Raw genomic sequence first — 23,739 nt, 5'->3', positions numbered from 1 at the left:
CATATTCTTTCTCTTCTCTTTCTATATTATGATGATCTCGACAAAGAAAATCTACAAAATAACGCAATGTTTTAAGAAGAAATAAAAAGTCTTCTTGGATTGATGCAACTAACAGTTAAATTGGTAATATCATGCCTTTTGCCAAAACAATTAACAGCTAATCATGTCTGGTGATCTGTGAGTTGTCAATGGGAGTTAAGAAAATGATGAATAAAAGTGACAGATAAAGACCAAAGCCAGTGGATACCTGTGCTAAAGACAAGACGTGATGTTATCCTCACACCTGGTCAAGTTGAACTTCCTCCAGTCAAATTAACCCATTACCTCATCATTTCACCCTCCATAACATCTGTATTCATGCTATTCTCTCCAGAAATAAACACAATTGCAGCTCAAGAATACAACTTTTTGGTAATTGCTGACTTCTGCAAGTATGGCCTAAGAAAAATGCTTTTATGTTTATATGAGCTAGTTGAAGAAAGGCTGATAATTCCTGTCTAGTTGCATCACCTCTGCGTTACTGATGTCATCCTCTGTAGTGATTTAGTAGAGCAGAGCTTCTCAAACTTTAATGTATATACCACTCACTTGGAAGATCCTTAAAAGGCCGATTCCAGTTCAGGAGGTCTGTCTGGGGTGGGGCCCAAGATTCTGCATCTCCATTGAAAGGCCTTGAATTACTTGAAGAATCATTCCTATCTAGGTTATTATACATAATTCCCAGTCAGGATTTCAGAACTGTAGGATAGTATTCCAAAGAAGAAGCAGCAAACAAAAGTGTTGGGATCTAGAATGGCTTTCAGGTCAGGCAGCCATGTGGAGTGAATGATGGGATGTTTTAATTATTAGAAGGACTCCCTGCCAAATGAAACAAAATCATAATGCTGGGGGAGGGCCGGCCCCGTGGCTTAGCGGTTGGGTGCGCGTGCTCTGCTGCTGGCGGCCCGGGTTCGGATCCCGGGCACGCACAGACGCACCGCTTCTCCAGCCATGCTGAGGCCGCGTCCCACATACAGCAACTAGAAGGATGTGCAGCTATGACATACAACTATCTACTGGGGCTTTGGGGGAATAAATAAATAAATAATTAAAAAAAAAATCATAATGCTGGGGGAGACCTTTCTGAACAAACGTGTTCCTAGTGACACAAGAACACATTAAAATGGTTTGTGCATGTTCTGCTTAATTTTGGCCCCAGAGATTAAAGCATAGATAGAGAAGCTAAAAAGATGTACAGGACTTGTATAATGAGGAAGATTTAATGCCACTGTATCCCAGACTAAATCAATAACCGGCAACCTAACTGGGCTAGATATTGAGAGAACATGATTTGCTTTTCCCTTTCTTTGCTTTAATGGATTCTCTTGCGATTGGATAATTCCAGCTTTACTGATTTTATTTTAAAAGTTCCCCAAGACAAAACTCCATTTAAGAAGATAATGTGTATGTTGAATAACTAGGATACCTGAAACCTAAAACCACTTGTTTTTGCAGGTAACTAAAATGGTTTTTAAAAAATCTCTTTCTTACTGGTTACCTTAACAAAACATCCTGCCCTATAATATATAGTGTTTGAATCAGCTGGGCCCGACAGATCTCAGTGTTAATGTGTTCAGCGTGGCTATTTGGAAAAGAAATTAGAAGACATTAGTTAAATGATCAAGCAAGGCGTGGAGGACTCCAAGGAACATTGACAAAGTGGGAGTCCTCTAATCTGCTTAATACTCACTTTTTAATATTTTCTTGGGATCTTTTATTTCATTGTTGCTAAATAAAAAAAATAATAATTTATGTCAAAAGGCATATAAATTCTGTACCTATTCCATGATTCTAGGCTTGATCACTTTTTTTTCTCCTGCAACTTTCACTGTACTTGATGTTTATCTTCACCTCTCTTGTGTTTTCACATCTCTCCTTCTCCTCCCCCCTCTTCCTCCTGCCCCTCTCCCTTGTAAATTACTGGGGTGAGTCAATGCCCTCAAATTGTGCCAGGAAATTGCTGAAGCCAAGGTGTCATCTTAGAACACTGAGAGTTACAGAGTAATCAAAACAAGCCAGTCACATATTGACCTATTTATGATCTTTTTTCCCTTTTACTCCCTAGGCACCAATTGAAAGATTCAGACAAAAAAAAATGTTAGTATAGCTAAAACCACCGGTACCATAGCACAGGCCAGAAGATTGATTTTTGGCCAACATAAAATTTACTTCCTTTCCTTAAACACCATGTATATAGATATTGGCTGAATATCCTCTGCAGGTGCAGGATGGCATGGTGGGTAAGAGCAGGTAGTAAATTGCCTAGGGTTCAAATCCCAGCTCTGCCGCTACCAACGGCAGGACTTTGGACACATTACTTTGTGTTCTTCTACTCTGGTTTTCCCGTTAGGAAAACTGGGTGATGACAGTGCCTGCCTCACAGGGATGTCATCAGGATTAAATGAGTGAATAGACTTGCAGCACTTAGAATGGCCACAAGCATAGGCACTGTTCCTGGGTTCCAACTCAGTCACAGATGGCTCAGGGAAAAATTTTGTGTAAGTTTGGCTAAATCAAGTATAGGCATATCTATACTCAACAAAATTGTGCAACCCAAAGAAAGAGTGTTAATAATAGTTTTTATTGTTGGGAAAAATGCTAGAGAGACTAAGGAAAGAAAAATAAAAAACTGGTCTGGACCTGAGAAAGGACCCAAGTGAGTAAAACTGGGAGGGCTACATATAGTTCTCTTATGGGGAGGGGCGACGATAAAGAGATCGCAGCCTGGAGTCTCAGGTCGTTTTTCCCCACCGCCTGCTCTCCCACCTGCTGCCTACCCGCTGTGTCACTGCCAATCATCTGGTCCCCAAAACAGCACAGAACTCCTCCAGACTAGGGCCATGGGTCCATCTCTCAGCCTTGCATCTAGGGATAACTTGGGACAGGAGCCTGGAGATCAGTTGTTTGCATATATAAGTTAAAAAAGCAATATCCTATGGTCTAGAACCAGTACAACTGAAATGATAACAAGTTATGGACTTGTATCATCACTAAGGTTTCACTGGGCCTCCCAGGGAAGGGAGTGTCTCTGCTTGTGAACCCCTTCTCTACCATCCATAGCGATAATGATAATAATCACTCCCATTGTTGTGTACAGTAGTCCCCCCTTATCCGTAGTTTCACTTTCCGCAGTTTCAGTTACCCTCAGTCAACTGGGGTCTAAAATATTAAATGGAAAATTCCAGAAATAAACAATTCATAAGCTTTAAATTGAGCACAGTTCTGAATAGCGTGATGAAATCTCCCACTGACCACTCCATCCCACCTGGGATGTGAATCATCCCTTTGTCCAGCAGATCCATGCTGTATACATTACCCGCCTGTTAGTCACTTAGTAGCCATCTGGGTTATCAGACTGACTTGGGGTATCTCAGTGCTTGTGTTCAAGTCACCCTTATTTTACTTAATAATAGCCCCAAAGTGCAAGAGCAGTGATGCTGACAATTTGGATAAGCCCAAGAGAGTCCATAAACTGTTTCCTTTAAGTGAAAACGTAAAAGTTCTCAACTTCATAAGAAAAAAAAAATCATATGCTGAGGGTGCTAAGATCTATAGTAACTTTTATTACAGGATAATGTTATAATTGTTCTATTTTATTATTAGTTATTGTTAATCTTTTACTGTGCCTAATTTATAAATTAAACTTTATCATATGTATGTATAGGAAAAAGCATAGTATATATAGGGTTAGGTACTATTGGGGTTTCAAGCATCCACTTGGGGTCTTGGAATGTATCCCCCAGGGGTAAGGGGGGACGACTATATACTCCACGTGCTTTATTTTACTTAATCTTTCCATCAACTCTATGAAGAGTATATTTTTTATCTCCATCATAAGGAAACTAAGACTCAGAAATATTAAGTTAGTTGTCAAAAGTCACATCAGACATAGAATTAAGATTTTTGAACCAGGTTTTTCATAATGATTCCTCCATTCTATCCAACTTCATAGATTAAGCTAAAATGTCATCTCTTCTGTGAAGACTTGTGTAACCCTCCAAGCTGTCATCCACTCCCCTGACTCCCATATACTTTGCATATTCCTTTTCTGGGGCATCTATAGGATTGTATCATAATTATTTGAGTACATGACTGTAAACAACTCAGTGGGAGAGACCATGTCTTTTTCTTTTTCATCCAATATTTAGAACACAATAAATATTCAATAACTGTTGTTTGAATAAATTAATAGATGAACCATATAAGGAAAAATGCCAAAATTCTCTGCAACCCTTTCCCGTGGGTTAATACCCTCTATCTGTTCACTCTAGATTTCTATAGGGATACTGTGTAGGCAAATGTCATCTTGCTAATAAATTAAAACATGTGTCAGTAGGGAGGCTGTACTATGTAGTGAGTAAGAATCCCAACTCCATCTCTAATTAGATTTGTGATTTGGGGAAAATTACTTAACTTTTCCAGACTTCAGTTTCCTCATCTGTAAAGCACGAATAATAATAATACGTACATTCTAGGGTTATTGTGAGGAATAAAGAGGCAAATGTATGTGCAATCCATATGCTGATTGGGGTCACCTTGCCCCGTAAAATTAAAGAAGATTGGCTTAAAGCCCTGTCAAGCACTTTGGAAAGTCCAACGCCCTCCACAAGAGTCTTGAGCAATCCCAGGGAGCTTACATCCTCCTGTCCCTGTGAGCATAGGAAGATTTAAAGTTTGGGCCTTCCAAGCACCTAGGGAGGAATGAGGGACAGGGTGACAGTCCATAAGGAAGTCTTGACTTCGCTGGTCTCCATGGCAACAGGGGGATGACTGATGGGTTATGCTTACAGCTGCCTCCTTCCCACTAAGCCTCTGAAGGAACTTGCCACTCTTGCCATACCAGGTTCAGAGGGGCTGAGGGAGTCAGAATATGCAATAATAATTATTTCAGATTTTATAGGGTTTTGCTGACAGGGACGGGAATGCCCCTTTATAACATATAAGACAAGTTTTAAACTTTTGGAAATTTACTATTTTAAAACACATTATAAAAAAAGCATTATTTATGAAAGTAGTGCACTACTTGAGTGCCTACATTTTTACATAGTAAACACAGTGGTTCTCATACTCATTCAAGTGGCAGGGTACCTGGAAGTGTAGGTGTTCATTATGAAACACCAGGAAATTGTGATTTATTTAATTTAAAATAAATGTATAATTTAGAACTAAAGCAGATATCATTTAACACTAGATTTTAATATAAGCAAGTGGTACCAAGTGGCAAAGGTTTAACAAAATTAAAATTGAGAATATTATACCCATTACGTTAATTTGCTATAACCTCAAATGGTAAACGACTGCCATGATCCAACTGGAGGGAAAAACTAGGTCTAGCAGGTAGAACACAGTGGCTTCAGGAGTGCGTAGTTTGGGGCCTTGATTTTAAGGTACATCAGCAAATCACTGACATAGGCACAGAATCATTCTTTCATCCATTGATCAAAAAATACCAACCATGTGCCATGCCCAGCGCTGGCCTAGGGGCTACACCATGAACACTGTGAACAGATTATGGGTCCCTGATCTTAATGACCCTAGTCTAAGACAAAGACAGACATTTTTCAACAATATGTATTGGAGTCTCTGATGTGGGTGTCCAAGGGAGGAAGAGGAAGGGCATTTAACACAACCTAACGGTGGGAGGAAGGGAGGGACAGAAAAAGCTTCCTGCAGAAGATGATAGCTATGCTGATAATTTACAGAATACTGTATATTTTGATTGGCCCATCAGTAGGGGAATGGATAAATAAAATGTGGTGTGTTTGTATAAAGAAAGACTCTGTATGAGTCTTTCTCGTATAATGAATGAACCAGATGAAATAAACTAGATCTATACGTGTAAATAAATCTCAAAAGCGTAACACTGAATGAGAAAGAAAAGTTACAGAATGATCTGTACATTATACGCTATTTAAGTAATTTTAAAAACATACAACAACACTTTAGTTTAGGGGTACATACTTATGCAATAAAAGTATAGAAATATGTACTAGAAGTTGGGTACACATCAAAATCGTGAGCATTCTCTCCTCTGGGGAAGGAGGGAAACAGGTCTGGGTCAAAAAAGTCTCCAGCTGCATCAGTAACATTTTAGTTTAAAAAAAATAAATGAGAGAATATTATAAAATGTTGACATTTATTCATTGTGGGTGGTTACGATGACATTTGTTACATTATTTTCTGAATTTTTAAGTATTAAAAAGTAATTTTTTTTCTCATTTTAAAACATTACCTGCCAAACCAAATTTAGCATCAGTGGTAGGAAACAGCTTACGTGCAAGGTAGAAATTGTCTTATGTAAATTATCATCAAAAGTAATTTATTTTGCAGTATTTTTGCTGCTGACACATCAAAATTTTTTTTAGTTCATCTATATAATCTAGCACTTCTTTGTATCTTTATATAACAAATGAAAATATATGATTCCAACACTGAAACTGATAAACTGGAATTTTATCTCTTGTTCCTGGAACTTCTGGGGATAAAAGGCAAGAGAAAGGAGTAAGTGGAGACAAAGCCACAGGCTTCAGAGACTGCAGGGAGGTTATGTTTGCAGGGGGTATTCTTGAGGAGCAGTCCCTAAACTTACCAATCAAAGCTCAGTTAGTAAGTAGAGGACCCTTAGTCTACCTATCCCACTCATTCCCAATTTTAGCAGAAAAAAAAATTGACAATCACAATCAAATACCACTATTCAAGCTGATGGGGAGAAGAGAGGAGACGATTATAGAAACATCTGTTTTAGCAATAAGGAATGGATTTTTGATATTTGAGCCACCAAGAGATGTCTAGAAATCTATTTATATATGGAGAAATTAAGCACTAATAATTTGCTAATTTTAGTTGATGACTGCCAAATATGAAGTTATTAATCCAATTCGTGACACTCAGATGCCGGAAAAGTTATACTACTTGTAAATTCTAGCTCTAAGCCCTACTCTTCAGATTATTGAGAGGCATAATATCATTACAGGAGGGAGGGCTCACTCCACTCCTAGGGCCCGGTGGGAGTCTCTGGACTAATGCAGTCCAGAGCATTTGAGGAATGGCCCTCAGGTCTTTGGTCCATCATTGTCACTGCCGAGTTTTATGCTAAGGCAGACTAGTCCTTTTGAACAAAAGCAGGTGTCTCCAGTCTCTCCGGTCAAACCTAGCCCCCCAGATCTCATGCAGTTTCCGGACAGTCAAGCCTGTCATTCAGCCTAACCAAGGGCACCATGCAGCCACTTCACCAGAGAGCAATCCCACCCTGAGCTTCTGCTGAACCTACAATCCCCTAAAGCTGTCCCCTTCTCAGCCTCAACCTTCTCCCTTTAGTCCAGTCAGTTCTGCCTTTTCCAACTCCCAGCAGCCTATATGAATCCCTTTCACGGTCCTGAAGCACAAAATCCATTTTCTTGTGGGAGTGAAGTAGTGTATAGAGTGCCAGAAACTTTAAAATCACAGTGGAAGTCTGTTTTTCCTGGGGCAGAGAGTCTGGGAAGCAGATGCTTTATTCTTGGGTTAGTCTTTAGCAGAAAAAAAAAGTCAAATAAACAAAAAACCCCAAAACACAAACAAAAAAGTGTGGTATTTTTTTTCCTTAATAGCCCATTCTCTTACCATATATTAGTAATCCTCAATTAGAATTTGCCAATAAGTAGCCTTTATTCATAAATATAAGTAAAAGTTTATGGAAATGCATGTTATTGCACATAAGGATTTTAAGAAGCAACTTTTTTTGTTGTTGTTATTTTGAGGTCCATGATGAGATCACCCTTGGGTTGAGGATAATACTCTGAGAAAGAACGAGCTGGCAGGGGAGAGGTCCATATAGGCCACTTGCTTCCTTCTCCTGTAATTTCCCCTCCACCAGCTGGAGGTGTTGGCTGGATGTTTCTTCCAGGGACTGGGCCATGATAGCCAGGCTCCTGCTCTGCCCCCGGCTCAGACTGCTGAGTCACTGCTTTCCCTACACCTTCACCCCACTCCCACACTACATCCTCTGTGGGCTCCCACTCTTACTTCCCTCGATTATGGGCAGGGTCAGGGCCTCAGGCCATTTCAGAACAGAATTCTCCAGGTCTCTGTTTTGAGGACTAGAGAAGACCAGTTGGATTCATTAGGAGTGGTAATCAGAACCTGAGGGTGGATATAAAATAAACAAAACCCAATGTCAGTCTATTAATTTCCGGGAAGAGATGGTGAATTATGAATTAAGATTCACCTAATTCATCTTTTTTTATTCACATAGACCAAAGAAATTGCTGACAGTGGCAGAGTGGATATAGCAGGAGGGAGATATGGAATTGATGTTAGGAAGAACTCTAATAAGCCCGCTGAGCTCAATGGAGCCAACTGCCTCAGACACTGGAAATGTATAAACACAAGTAGGGAGACCATGTATTGAAGCTAGCCTGGGGAACTTACAGACAGTTGTTGTTTTTGTCTGCAGAGCATTCATTCTCTTTTCTGGTAACAGCACTTTGATTTTCTTTTGGGGAACCATCCTCCCCCCACTCTGTCCATAAAGTTAAGGTAGAACTGTCACCTGGCTACAGGAATTAACAGATAATTCAGGGCATCTCATCCATCTGGCCACAGTATTGGTTCCAGGTTGAGTACATGACCACGTTGGTCCAGTCAAATTAAATCCTGGAACCTTTGCTGAAATTATTAGGGGAAGAAAAATTTTTTCCTCTTATGCAGTTTCTAAGCCACTAGGAGTCACTACACGAAAATAGCTCGCCTGAGAATAAAGCCAAAACAGAGGAAAACAAAACCAGGAGAGAGATTGATTCCTGATGATACTTTTTTAGCCTCTGGATCCAGCTTTGTCTGAAACCATCACTGCCACTGAATTTTTCAGTTAAGATAGTCAATCAATTCCCTTTATTTGCTTAAACCAGTTTGAGTTGTCTGTCCACAACAGCCAAGAGAGTCTATCTAACACAGGGGATGTTAAAGTGTCAGACAATGGGCTAGAGGAGACAATGCTAAGATTCAGTGAGATTCTGGAAATAAAGTCCACAATAAAGTTTCACATATTGCGCTTTCTTGTGTCTCCCATGTCTCTTCTTTCCCCAAGACCTTTGTTTCTGCCTTCTTCAGAACCCTCAGATGAACCTAGGTCAGGTCTATGTGATAGGAAGCACGTGAGCTCTTCAATTTTTATTTTATGTTTCTTTAGTCATCTCAGTAAGATTTGGGGGCGAAGAAGATTAATATTCAGGTTTCCTGAAACACTTTGAAATCCTAATTCATAATTGTTTTATAGCCATCAGTATCTGTTCTGGGAAAACTATCAGTTTGCCTATTATTTTGGCAAAAATAATTTGTGAATGGCCCTCCATATTGGAGTTAGCTATAATAGCTATAAGTTGTGCTGAGTTTTACAATTTCCACAGTGTTTTCACATGTATTATCTCATTTGCACTTTTTTTCTTTTTTTTATTGAGGTATAATAGACATATGACATTACACTAGTTTCAGATGTATGACATCTTCCGTCGCTCTCCTTTTCCACCCTCTGCCCTAGCCAAACTACCTGGAGTACTTCGCCAGCAGACTTGATTTCATCCTCCTCGGCATCACCCAGTACAACTTTTAGAAAGGCTCTTGCTGGCAGGAAACAGAAACTCACTCACGTCCCTTCCAGACGTGAGGACTTTAGTGTTCGTGAGCAAAGTCATAGAAATCCACGGGGAAAAAGCAGGTTCAGAAAGAATGGAAACTGGAGATAGGTTTTGCATCTGGGGCAGGTCTGGTGGTCTCAGCAGGAGTCTGTGAAATTTGACTCAAATGTTCTGCCATTAACATGACTCAGCTCCTCTCTGTGTTCATCCTCTTCCTACTCACTAATAGACTTTCTGGTACTCTACTCATGTGGCTTACTCATGAGTAAGCTCACCCGGTGGCCCAAATCATTGTTCTTCCAGCGTTTCTCTATGGGGTGACCTCTCAGCTTCAGCTCTAATGCTAACTGCATCTTTCTCTCAGTGGTTCCCAGTTTTTTAGAAAAAGGTCTACTGTATGTTCTAGGCTGGCAACAGAGCTCAGAACATTCTCAATTTCGCTACTAGTACTTGGCTAGTAGTAGTTTCAGCTACTAACACCTTGCACAGTACAGCCTTCCTTAGACCTCTAAGCATCTGGTTTCTAACAGTCCTTCAATCACTGTAGCTCTGGAGGCTCTATGGAACAGAACATCAGATTCAGTAAGTTTTTCTAATGGTTTTATGGGTTTTTGTTATAATAAAAGTAATAAATGTGTATAAATTTAAAAATTGGGGAATACAAAGCAACATAAAGAAGATAACAAATCACATGAATTCATATTTCTTCATCCAACAATAAACCACTGTAGAGATGTGGAGATATATATTCATACATATATAATATATTTATACATGCACATGTGTATAGTAATTTTGTAGTTTTTTTTCTTTTTTGGTGAGGAAGACTGGCCCTGAGCTAACATCTGCTGCCAATCTTCCTCTTTTTGCTGAGGAAGATTGGCCCTGAGCTAACATCTGTGCCCATCTTCCTCTAATTTGTATGTGGGATGCCGCTACAGCATGGCTTGATGAGTGGTACATTGGTCCACGCTTGGGATTCGAACCTGTGAACCCCGGGCCACCAAAGCAGAGCATGTGAACTTAACCACTATGACACCAGGCCAGCCCTGTAAAGTAATTTTGAACAAAATCAGAATCATATTATACATGCTTATTTCATGAGCATGTTCCTATGACCTTGCATATCTCTAGCAATTAATTTTCTGTGGTAGTGTAGTATTCCACTGTATGGATATGGATTTATCTCTTTGCTATTATCAAGCATTTGAGTTCTCTCCATTTTTCTCTTTTACAAATAATGCTTTACGAACCTCTTTGTACATAAATCATTGTGCACTTCTCTGATTATTTCCTTAGGATAAATTCCTAGAACAAGAATTACTGGATAAACACTGTAAACATCTTTAAAACAATTAATGTGCATTCCCAAATTACCCTACAGGAGAATTGTACATCCCTCAGTGTGGGATTCTGGCCAAAAATGGATATTATTTCTTTCTTTCTTTTTTTTTTTTGTGAGGAAGACCAGCCCTGAGGTAACATTCGATGCCAATCTTCCTCTTTTTTGCTGAGGAAGACTGGCCCTGGGCTAACATCCATGCCCATCTTCCTCTACTTTATATGGGACACCACCACAGCATGACTTGACAAGCAGTGCGTCAGTGCATGCCCAGGATCCAAACCTGCGATCCCCGGGCTGCTGTAGCGGAGCACATGCACTTACCCGCTGTACCACCAGGCCAGCCCTAATCTTATTTCTTTTTTTAATGCCTTGTCATTTTGATGGGCAAAATATAGTATCATATTAATTAAATTTGCATTTCATTAATTCCTAGTGAGGCTAAGCATATTTTATTGCCATATACAGCTAATTTGGGAACTCCCTATTCACATTCACTGCCAAATTTTTATTGGGATATTTGTTGTCTTTTTCTTACTGATTTGTAAGAATTTGTTAAAAGTTAAGGATATGGGAAGTAAAACTATCTGTGTTTGCAGATGACATGATCTTGTATATAGAAATCCTAAGGAACCCACCAAAAATCTAATAAACAAGTTGAACTAGTAAACAAGTTCAGCAACGTGTGTGTATAAGATCATTATTAAGAAATAAATTTATTTTATACAAGAACAATGAACAATCTGAAAGCGAAATTAAGAATTAACAATTCCATTCCATTCAAAACAGCATTGAAAAAAACATAATACTTAGGAATAAATTTAACAAAAGAAGTGCAAGACTTGTACCCTGAAAACTACAAAAAATTGTTGGAAGAAGTTAAAGAATACCTAATTAAATGGAAAGACATCCTATGTTCATGGATTGAAAGACTTAATGTTAAGATGGTAACACTCCCAAAATTGATCTATAGATTCAACATAATGCCTATCAAAATCCCAGCTGGAATTTTTGCAGAAATTGACAAACTAATTCTAAATTCATATGGAAACTTAAGGGGCCCAGAATAGCCACAACAATCTTGAAAAAGAAGAAAAAAGTTGGAGGACTTACAATTCCCGATTTCAAAGTTACTACAAAGTGACAGTAATTAAGACTGTGTATTGGCAGGAGAATAGACAATAGATAAATGGAATAGAATTAAGAGTCCAGAAATGAATCCTTACATTTACAGTCAGTCGATTTTTGACAAGAGTGCCAAGACAATTCAGTGGGGAGAGAATAGTCACTTCCACAAATGGTGCTGAGACTACTGGATATCCATATGCAAAAGAATGTGAAAAAACTTAGACCACATATAAAAATTAACTCAAAATGGATCAAAGACTTAAATGTAAGATCTAAAAATTATAAAACTTTTAGAAGAAAATATATGGGTAAATCTTCATGACCTTGGACTGGGCAATGATTTCCTGGATAAACACCAAAAATAAAAATAACAAGTTAAAAAAATAAATTGGACTTCATCAAAATTTACAACCTTTGTGCTTCAAAGAATACTATCAAGAATATGAAAATACAGCCCACAGAAGGGAGAAAATATTTACAAATTATCTATCCGACAAGGGACTTGTATCCTGAATACATAAAGAACACTTACCACTCAACAATAACAACACAAATAACCTAATTAAGAAATGGATAAAAGATTTGAACAGATATTTCTCCAAAGAAAATATACAAATGGCCAATAAGCATATGAAAAGACTCTCAACATCATTAACTATTTGGGAAATGCAAATCCAAACCACAATGAGATATCACTTCACATCCACTAAGATCGATATAAACTAAAAGACAGATCATAACAAGTGTTGGGGAGGATGTGGAGAAACTGGAAGCCTCATGCATTGCTGGTGGGAATGTAAAATGATGCAGCTGCTTCAGAAAACAGTCTGACAGTTTCTCAAAATGTTAAAGACAGACTTACTAGTTAACCCTGAAATTCCACTCCTATATATACCCAAGAGAAATGAAAACCTAGGTCCACAAAAAAATCCCACAAAACTTGTATGTGAATGTTAATATAAGTAATATTCTTAATAGCTAAATTGTGGAAACAACCCAAATGTCCATTAACTATTGAATGGATAAATAAAATGTGGTGTATCCATATAGTGGAATATTATTCAGCCATAAAAAGGAATAATGTACTGTTTCATGCTACACATGGATGAATCTTGAAAAGACTATTTTAAGTGAAAGAAGCTAGATGCAAAAGGCCACATATTGTATGATTCCACCGATATGAAATGTCCAGAATAGGCAAACCCATAGAGACAGAAAGTAGAAATTTGCGGTTAGCAGGGACTAGAAGGAGGAGGAGATGAGGAATGACTGCTAATGCACATGGTGATTCTTTTGGGGTGATGAAAATGTATGGAGGTGATAGCAGTGATGGTTATATAACTTTGTGAATATATAATAAACTACTGAATTGTATACTGTAAAAGGGTGAATTTTATGGTATTTTTCAATTGAAAAAAGAAACCAAGTACTGAGAGATGGTACAACATGGATCAACCTTGAAAACATTACACTAAGTGAAGGAAGCCAGTCACAAAAGACCACTTTTTGTATGATTCCATTTATATGAAATGTCCTCAATAGGCAAATCTATAGATACAGAGAGTGGAAACACTCTAGGGCTGAGGGGTTGAGAGGAAATGGGGAGTAACTTTGGGTACCAAGATTTGTCTTTGAGGTGGTAAAAAATTCCAAAATCAATTGCGGTGATGATTGAATAATCCTGTTAATATGTTAAAAACAGGATTTGTAGGGGCCAGCCCAGTGGCGCAATCGGTTAAGTGCGCGTGTTCCGCTGCGGCGGTCCGGGGTTCACAGGTTCGGATCCCAGGCGCGCACCGACGCACCACTTGGTAAGCCACGCTGTGGCAGTGTCCCATATAAAGTAAAGGAAGATGGGCACGGATGTTAGCTCAGAGCCACTCTTCCTCAAGGAAAAAAAGGGGAGGATTGGCATCGGATGTTAGCTCAGGGCTAGTCCTCGTCACAAAAAAAAAAAGAAAAGAAAAACAGGATTTGTAAAATCCTACTAATATGTTAAAAACAATAATTGTACACTTTAAATGAGTGAATTGTATGGTATGTGAATTATATCCCAATACATCTGTTAAAAGTAAAGCTAACAATATAAACCATTTGAGTATCATATGTGTTGCAATACATTTTTCCATTTGTCTTAGGCCCTGATTTTGTTTATGCTGGTTTTTGTGGAGTACAAAAAAATTAAGTATTCATGTGGTTAAATCTCTTAATCTTTTTCTTTATGTTTTTTTTCCTTTCCATGCTAAGAAAGACCATCCTACCATTATAATCAGGTAAATATTTATCTATATATTCTTCTAGTTCCCTTTGGGTTTGATTTTTTTTTTTTTTAACATTTAACTAATTCTGTTGAAGGTGTTTTACATATTTTGCAACTATTTTGAGTGCTTTTACTGGATGGTGTTCTTAACTTAGGTTTTTCTTTTTTTTTCAAATATTGAGAAAACATGACGATCAGGAGTTATAGTGCCCCCAATCTAGCTTGATTTCTCATTCTTTGTCTGCTTTGTCTTCAGACTGGAAGATGGCTTAGCTGCTGTGATGAATCAGGAAGTGTCTCCCCTCCACCCTCCCTCAACCTCTGAATTAAGCTTGGCAAATTATATTGTTGGATATGTTACTTGTTGAGTTGACTTCAGAGCTATAATCTGGAAGTTTGTATAATTGGACTGATTAGTTTTGGTCTTGTGGTCATGAAAGAACTGAGAAAGAAGTCTGAAATATCAGATACGTTCATCAGCCAAGATAGGGAGGTGTTGATGGTTTCCCTTTCAAGTAAATCCAAATGGCTGTGGCATGTTTGGCTCATATTCTTTTGATTTGTGATTTAATTTTTACAAACTGTAGGAAGAAAACTGCTGCCAATGTTATGGTTTGAAGAGCTGGCTTTTCTATCCAAAGGCACAGAAAATGTAGTATAATGACTGGGCTCAGATAATGAGGCAGGAGGAGGGAAAGAGAAGGTTGGCAAGAGAATGTGTCCCTTTCTGCCATTTTGTGGGAAATCACAAATGGCAAAGAATGAGAATGAAAATCTGCTCATTATTCTTCTCTCCAAGGGCTTCCTCAGTCCCTGATGGGTCCTGTGTTTCTTCTTATCCTTTCTTTGATGGCATTTAGCCCGACAGACATCACCTGAGGGACATTTTCTGTACCTGAGGGAACTGTGCCAACTCAAACCTACTAATATTTAGAGTCCTGCTGATCGTCTTCTCCTTCTCTAGATACTAGATTCCTCTCTGCTATTAGGAAATTAGGACAGGGGGGTATTCCACTAAAATAATACACTGACTCCCTTCACTAGCAAAAGTCTCCAGAAATGGACCTGAGCTCCACACCTTCCTCATCTCTTTCCAGTTTGTGTTCTGTCCCACCACTCAACTCAAACTGCCTTTTCAAAAGTGACCAATTACCTCTTGGTCACAAATGAGATGGCCATTCGTTGGTCTTCATTCTCTTCTCCCTAATAAGTAAAGGTGACCCTTGCCCACTCCCTTCTCTGTGGAGTTCTCCTCTTCTGTTGTCTCATGGATGCTTTGTATTCCTTAGGTCAGCACAATGAAGTGGTTAAGGGTACAGGCTCTGGAGACAAATCCCGTCTCTACTTATGAGTTGCGATCCTAACTTCTCAGTAACTTGATATCCCCATGTGGAAAATGGGGAAAATAACTGTGCCCATCTCAGAGGGTTGTGAGTATTAAATGAGTAAATATATGTACAGAGCTTAGAATAGTGCCTGTCACCTAGTCTACATTTGTAGAGTGCCTGCTGCTGTTACTATTCCTCCTACTGCAATAATTGTTGTTATGACTCTATTGTTATTACTATTATTTTTCTCATATCTCTGTGATGCCTTTTCATTGGTTTCTTCTCAGTTCCTTCTGTCTTTTGTCCAAACTCCCAAGTGTATGTGTGTTCTTGGGCCTCTTCTCTTTTTCCTGCTCCATAGGGGAAATCTCATTGGGTCAGATCTTCTTGGATACCACTCAGATCCTCTTAACTCACATCCCCCTCCAGCAAGTGCGGTGGTGACTAGTCCCTGCAGGTTTCCACCAGCTTCTCACAGGTGCAACCCACAGCACCTCTCTGTGGGTCCCTAACAGGTACCTCTTGCTTCCCCACATGGGCCACCCTCAGGAAACTTGCAATACAAACATGCGGGTCAATCCACACTTCTGAGGCCATCCTCGAACAGTGGGGAAGAAGAGGCAATGGACCAACATTCATTCTCCCTTTCAGCCCTTGGGTGAATGGTTCTGGCCTTCATTTCACACAGCTGCTCACGAGGTCCCAGGACGAAAACGCCACTCACCCTTAGTAGTAAACAGTTTGATAGTGGGTTCTTGAGTTGGCTTTCCTGCCTTCCCTGTTTTTACTCCCTTCTGACTCTTGCTCCCTGGGATCAAATTCCCAGACAAATTTCCTGCTGCAAGCCTTTGCCTCAGGTTGTTTTGGGGAAAACCAGGCTAAGACATTCATCAATTAAGTCAAGTAATACTTAACTTCAAGGATTATCTCTCTGTGCCGTTTTCTTCCTCAAGTAGAGATTTCAAATATTTTTTGGCATAAGACTGCTCTTTGTGGGGGAAGAGGTCACTGGACTAGGTCCCTCTGGTTATGTAAATGAAAAGTAAGTGGGCACGCATGGTCTTGGGAGAAACTGAAAAGTGTTATTATCCGAGCACTGTCGTTCTGCGTGCTGAATTCTCACGTAGATTCCTGTGTTTGCCTAAGACAGTTTCTCTGAGCTTCTTCTTGCCTCTGTTTTGTTTTGGGGGGGACAGGTTTGTTATTTGTCAAGAGGTAGTTTTTGTTTGTTTGCTCTTGATGGAGACGAGGAGTTGAGAAGAGAAATGTTTTGGTGTGTGGCGTCGTGCGAGGGAGGGTTTGAAGAAGAGGAGACATGGAAGGGAGAAGTTGAGGAAGCAGCTTTCCCCTGGGACTTCGTGGGACCAGAAAGAGCCAAGTTTGTCAGGGGCTGCTCACATAATGTGGCAAGAGGTTGGAGATTGGGTTCTTGTCCTCTCCCTTGTTCCCAACCTCTACACTTACCAGAACAATTCTGACCCCTAGGGGTAGTGGCTTTGGCAGCATCAGAGAACCACAGGCTTGACTCAGACACCACGTTTCCTGAAGATCACTGCCAGCAGAGGCAGCGCTATTTTCTTGGGCAACTCAAGGCAGCAGCATCAGTCGGGGGAGCCAAGCTGGAGAGAGCATGGTAGATGAAGTGGGCGGACTAGTTTGTGGGTGCACGTCAGGCACCCTTTGGGGGACTCTCAGAACTTATTGGGGCATGCTTAGGTTGGAAATTCACCCCTCAGGTCCTCTTGTCCTTCCCTAGCTTCAGAGCCTTTAGCAATTTGTTCCCACCCAGACACTGCTATGGTGACCAGCCATGAGTCCATGGGGTGAAACCCAAGAGTCCTCACCACATGCCATGCCTCCCACTTGTTGCCCCTTGCCCCAGGGCTTCCTTATTAATACTGTGGTTTGGAGGCAGTGGCATCCCCAAAGTGCCCATGCAAGAGCCACCTGGAAGTGTAGGGGAGTTATTACTTCATAGTGCCAAAGAACAAACTAATCCCACTTCCTCTTTCTGGGTTCTCCTGAGAACTAGTCATTTCTACGGATTCTTGGAAGATTGAGTAATCAACCACCCTTGAGACCAAGTGGTGGCAATGTCATTAACACACTCATGTCAGCTCCTCTCCTTTGCTGCCTCACTCCCCTCTTCCCTCATTTCTGTTACCAGGGGTTGTAGTACCAAACAAAGAAATAGTGCACAAGCTTTTGCCTCAGGCTCTGTTTGCTGGGGAACAAAGAATAAAATACATTGGAGCTGTGAGTGGGCAATGAATCAGTGGGGCTGGAACCACTGTAACTCAGGACATTAAAATTTAAGACTACCTCATTTTATACATCTCAGTCTAGTCAACGCAGGTAATTCAAGTTGTATCTTCTCTACTAGGTCAAAATATGGGGCCCTAAATGCTCCTAAATACAAGTCTCATATTTTCTGCATACTGGACGTCTCCACCTGAATGTTTCTCAAGCACTTCCAGCTCAATATATCCACAATGGACCTTGTACTTTGGGCTGCTCAACCTTCCCTCAAACTAATAAAATGATTCATATTGTTTGTCCCCTGTTTCAGTTGTCATTTTTATCCCCATCATCATCCTAATCTACCAGACTAGAAAACTCAAAGTAAGCTTTAACTCCTCCTTCTCTAGAATACTCCACGGCTAGTCATTCCCTACTTTTTGTTTCTGCCTCTTCCATATCTCTTCCATTTGTGCCTTTTTCTCTGCCACTGTACTGGCTGAGGCTCCTGTTATCATTTGCTGGAAGTATTGTGAGAGTCTCCTGACTGGTTTCCCTGCTTCAGTCTTTCTCCTCTCTGATCTGTCTTGTCATGGCCCCCACCCACAAACCCATTGCTGTACTCTTCTTTGTGAACCACAAGCTCTGAGATTTTTAAAATACAAAGTTAGCCTTGAAAGTTCCTTAGGGCCGGCCCCGCAGCTTAGCGGTTAAGTGCGCGCGCTCCGCTGCTGGCGGCCCAGGTTGGGATCCCGGGCACACATCAACGCACCGCTTCTCCGGCCATGCTGAGGCCACGTCCCACATACAGCAACTAGAAGGATGTGCAGCTATGACATACAACTATCTACTGGGGCTTTGGGGGAAAATAAATAGATAAAATTATAAAAAAAAAAAAGTTCCTTAAACATTTTGACCTATGAAACACTGTATGAAGTATTTTTGCGAGCATACTGGCAATCAAACATAAGTGCATCTAATTTACATCCTCCAGTAAGTCCAACACATCTGGTTGTCCTTCTTGCATTAGAACAGATGACTGTCTTCACGTTAAAGAATCAATGGAGTAGTTGACTTGTGTTTAAGGGCTATGTCGTAGGAAACATGCATATCTTTAAAAACAATGGTCACCCTCAGTGAGGTGAAATGCTGGTATCATGAGAAGCACGTGAGCACTGAGACTACTGAGGAAAAGAAACATTCACATCTCCCATCTCACACTCACTCTGGACGTGTGCTTATTGAGCGGGAAGGTAGGCAGAGCCAGCTGCTCTCTTTAAATTGTTGTTTCTTGCTCTCTCTCACATTTGCCTGAGCCTTAGTTGAATTGGGATAAGGTAAATGCCCATGTGATGTGACTACACTGTAGATATTTTTGTGTCACCCATGGACCCAGTGAGGTGGCCTGCATGTAGTTCACTCAACAAATGAATACACATGACAATAAATTGAATCAAGAAAATCTAATTCTAGTCCTAGTTCTAGCATAGCCAACTGTATGGTTTGAGCAAGTCACTTTACCGTTCTATAACTAAATTTATTGATTCATGAAAGTACATGTTACTTTGTTTTGCTTGCACACGTATAATATATACATTTTATTATTTTTTATTTTTATTTTTCATTTGGCGAGGAAGATTAGCCCTGAGCTAACATCTGTTGCCAGTCCTTCTCTTTTTGCTGAGGAGATTGGCCCTGGGCTAACATCCATGCCCATCTTCCTCTACTTTATATGTGGGATGCCTGCCACAGCATAGCTTGATAAGCGGTACATAGGTCGGCACCCAGAATCCAAACCTGCAGCCCCCGAGCACGTGAAATTAACCACTACACCGCCGGGCTGGCCCCTATACCGTTTATTATTAATAATGAAAACTATTATTAATAATGAAAAACTATAAACTATTTTGTACCAGACTATAATTTAACACACATTAATTGACCCGAGGAAGGGTTACACATTAAGGTTTACTACACCCTATGAAGAAGCTACAAACCTCTTCTAATTATGAACAGCTTCTACAAGTGTATTTTTCAGTCTTTTTTGGTTATAAAACCATAAGAGTCATTGTACAAGTGTCCACTATCACCATCTCTTGGTGTTGGGCAGCATTAACAAGCTTTTGCTTCAACAGGTAGATTTGTATTGATATACTGCAATTTGTTGAATCTAAGACACACAAATATTTTAAGAATAAGAAAGCAAAAAGTATTTCTGACTAGAGAGACACTATGCCTTTTTGCCACTTATAGAGCTCATTTTATACTTACTGAAAAAGCTTTTTCAGTCTCAGAGCATTTTTTTAAATCACATATCCCTCTCCTGCACACATTGGAAATGGTTCAAGTTTTCCTAAACCCGCTGCACCTTCAGAGGCTGTCTCCTGCATTACTTTCCCACTCAAAATTGTTGTTGTCCATGTTTGTCAATTCAATACTTTCCTCTCTTCATCCACAGCATTGGTGATGCAGCATTTCTTCAAAGAATATATGAAAGAATTGAACCATTTGGTCTTGGGTTCTTGAGCCTGCTTTGCAATCAGGTAGAGTTAGCTGACTTTTGACTTCGGCTTAGGAGATATTGCTACATATATCTGATTCATCACCCCCTCACCCTCTCCCTATCACCATTTAGTTTCTAAGGGTTAAAAAAGTATTCCACTATATTCTACACTTGCAATTTTCTCCCAAGCCTCCTACGTCTATTTTGCAGTTTTGATACTGGCATTTTTTATGTTTACGCTTGCACAGGCAATGGTAAGTGAGTACATTGAGACAACAGTTATTGTCAGTCACTATTGATTATAAAGCACACCCCATTTTAAAAATGTTAAAATGTAGGGAGAACAAAGGGTATCTCAGAACCAATAACATGTCTTAAATTGCAAGGTCACAGGCAGAGGAGCTTTTGTGCTAGAATTCCATGTTTAAAGAGGAGAAAACTGGCTCAAAGAGAACAGGGAATTTGCTGAAGACCACATCATCCCTAATCGTTCCAAAGCATCCTCTACTGCATCACACCGCCTCTCCTCAGAATCCGGGCCAGCCTGCAGGTTCGTTTTTACCCTCACACAGCTCCCCATGCCCCTCTTCCTGTACCTTTAGTGGGGCCTCCAGTCATCGGTCATCACTCCCACAGGGACCTCAGTGGGTGTTGTTGCTGTGTTGCCTCCTCCAGTGTCTTTGCTGTCTCCTCTATTTATTAACATAGTTAACAAGAGACCTTCAGTCTCCAAGAAACCAGATGAGACAAATAACATCACATGGCCAAAATTAAGACATTTTTACCACAGAAGAATGAAATGCAGCACTTTCAATTGACCAGAGATTTGGCAACATGTTTTATGAATTTCATTGTGCACCATTCAGATTGTTGGCAGCCAATGAAATCAAGTGCAAAATTCCAATTATTGCCTCATTTTTACCTAAAATTTTTCTCTGGTTTCCCCCTAATTATAATACTTTCATTATACATCTGAAAATCTGGTATAGATTTAAGTATTTCCAAATAACATCAGGCTTTTCTGTCAACTTGCTATACTTTTGTATAATTTTTGATCATGGTTGGCAAACTTTAAGTCTTAGCTTTCCTAGTGCTGGTTGATCCCTGATCCACTGGGCTGTCTGTAGTAATAAGAGGCCATCTTCCAGGAGGCATCTGCTGTGGGTTTCCTACATATACCCAGCAACACATGTGACAAGGATGAAACTATTAAAATAGAAGCATTTTGCCCCCGCCCTACTGCCAAGAAAGAAATAGTCTTTGTTGCTTGAGCCATAGGACTTGGTCCTCTGTTTTAACAATTGTAGTAATGGGCAGAACTGCAGAATTGAAGCCCTCAGAAGTAGGGAGTAGATTAATGTACATAGGAAAGGACATCAAGCCACCCCTGGAAGGAAAAATCTGCAAAGAGAGAGAAAAAGAAAGAGACCACGCGCTAGTTAGAGTTTTGAGGACGATATAGAAAAGCACCATCAAGCTGCTAAGACAAGGGATTTTAGGAGAGAACAATGTAGTAAGAATTTTCGGAAAGTTTACTCAGAACTGGGAGATGCAATTTCTTCCCTCTGTGGAATCTTTAAAAAATACTTTAGTAGAGGGGCCGGCCCGGTGGCACAGGGGTTAAGTGCGCACACTCCACTGTGGCGGCCCGGGGATTGCAGGTTCGCTTCCCTGGCGCGCACTGATGCACCACTTGTTAAGCCATGCTGTGGCGGCGTCCCATGTAAAGCAGAGGAAGATGGGCATGGATGTTAGCCTAGGGCCAGTCTTCCTCAAGAAAAAAGCAGAAGATTGGCATTGATGTTAGCTCAGGACTAGTCCTCCTCACACACACACAAAAATACTTTAGTAAAGCCACATTATTTTTCGAGGCTTTGGAGAATTTAGGTTCATATTTTTTTGGAAGGAGTGCTTTACTTACAAAAAAAAGACTTGAGACAAGAGATAGAAGACAGTTTTTACGTTAGTTACAACTTATAACCTCATGATTCTTCAGCCTGTTTTCTGATGTCACACTGGATGTCACACTCAATGGAGGACTTCCAGAGCACAACACCATTACTCCCTGTTCTGGGATTAATAAACATGTAGAAGAATGACTATTCACACCTAAGACTGTCTTCTTTTCTAAAGCCAGACTACAAATCTTCCATGTTAAACATGGAGGTGGTGAGTGGAAGTAGATATGGAGTGAGGGAGAAAACATATTCAATGATATCTGTGCACCACCTTCTGAAGAGTGAGGACTGGGGGCAGCACTCTCCCCGGCTTCAGTGACCTGTCTCATTGAAATTCCAGCAGAGGTGAGAATGCCTGGAGTTCCTTGTGCTTTCCTTAAACTGTAGGAAAAATAGGAGCGCCAATGGAACCCCTATTACAAATATTGGACATGCCAAACATATTAACAATAAAATTCTCAAATATTTTGCCAACCCCATTTTTTCAGAGGTTAGTTTAACACTCCTCTCTCCTACTCTTTGATATTATTGTAAGTGCTAAGTATATAAATATGGCCTGCCAAGTCTAATTGCTATGTGCAAAATTTGCTCAATCACAAAGTGAGGGTACATATGAGGTTGTTTATAGAAAATTGCAAAGTATTTAAGTGATGGGAAGAGAATATTAGGATTGGCAGGATTATACATTTACTCTACCTAAAATTGAGGAGGCTATGTAAACAAAGTCAAGTTTCCATACACAAATGATCTTTTCCCCCAAATTCTGTAAGTAACACCAAAAATGAAAAGAATAGCCATGAAAAGTGATCCCTGTGAGACAATGTATGACACTGACATAATACAACATGGAAATATCATTTTTTGTTAGACCACAGTAAAACACAGCTCTGAGAGAGTCTGATTTTGAATTTCGTTCTCCATTTACCACTGCAGTTTGTAATGAAACGTATTAACAGTGAATAAAGCATGGAAATAATTAAGTTGAAGTGACAGTCATTACCACTTTCCAAAGAGCTAAGTTCTCCTTCTTTAATACTTGGAAATCTCTATTTTCCTCAGACATTCAAAGATACTTAGGCTTCTAAATAGTGGCATTAGTTCAATAACATGCCAGGAGCAAATGAGCGAGTTGCATTCGTGTAACTTCCTTCAAGCACTTGTATGTATTTTTAGAGAGAGTACTAAAGTGTTCTTTAGGAATGACATCAACATTCAGGGTTGTGCCATTTCGGAGTTTAGCCTGATTTTCCCCCTAGAGCTCCTATTTGTTGCTAAGATATATATCTTTGTATTTTCACCCACAAAACAATTAAACTTGCAGTCACGCTA

Source organism: Diceros bicornis, chromosome 22 (assembly GCF_020826845.1).
Source record: "Diceros bicornis minor isolate mBicDic1 chromosome 22, mDicBic1.mat.cur, whole genome shotgun sequence".
NCBI classification, from domain to species: Eukaryota; Metazoa; Chordata; class Mammalia; order Perissodactyla; family Rhinocerotidae; genus Diceros; species Diceros bicornis.
Note: the sequence above shows the minus strand (reverse complement) of the source record.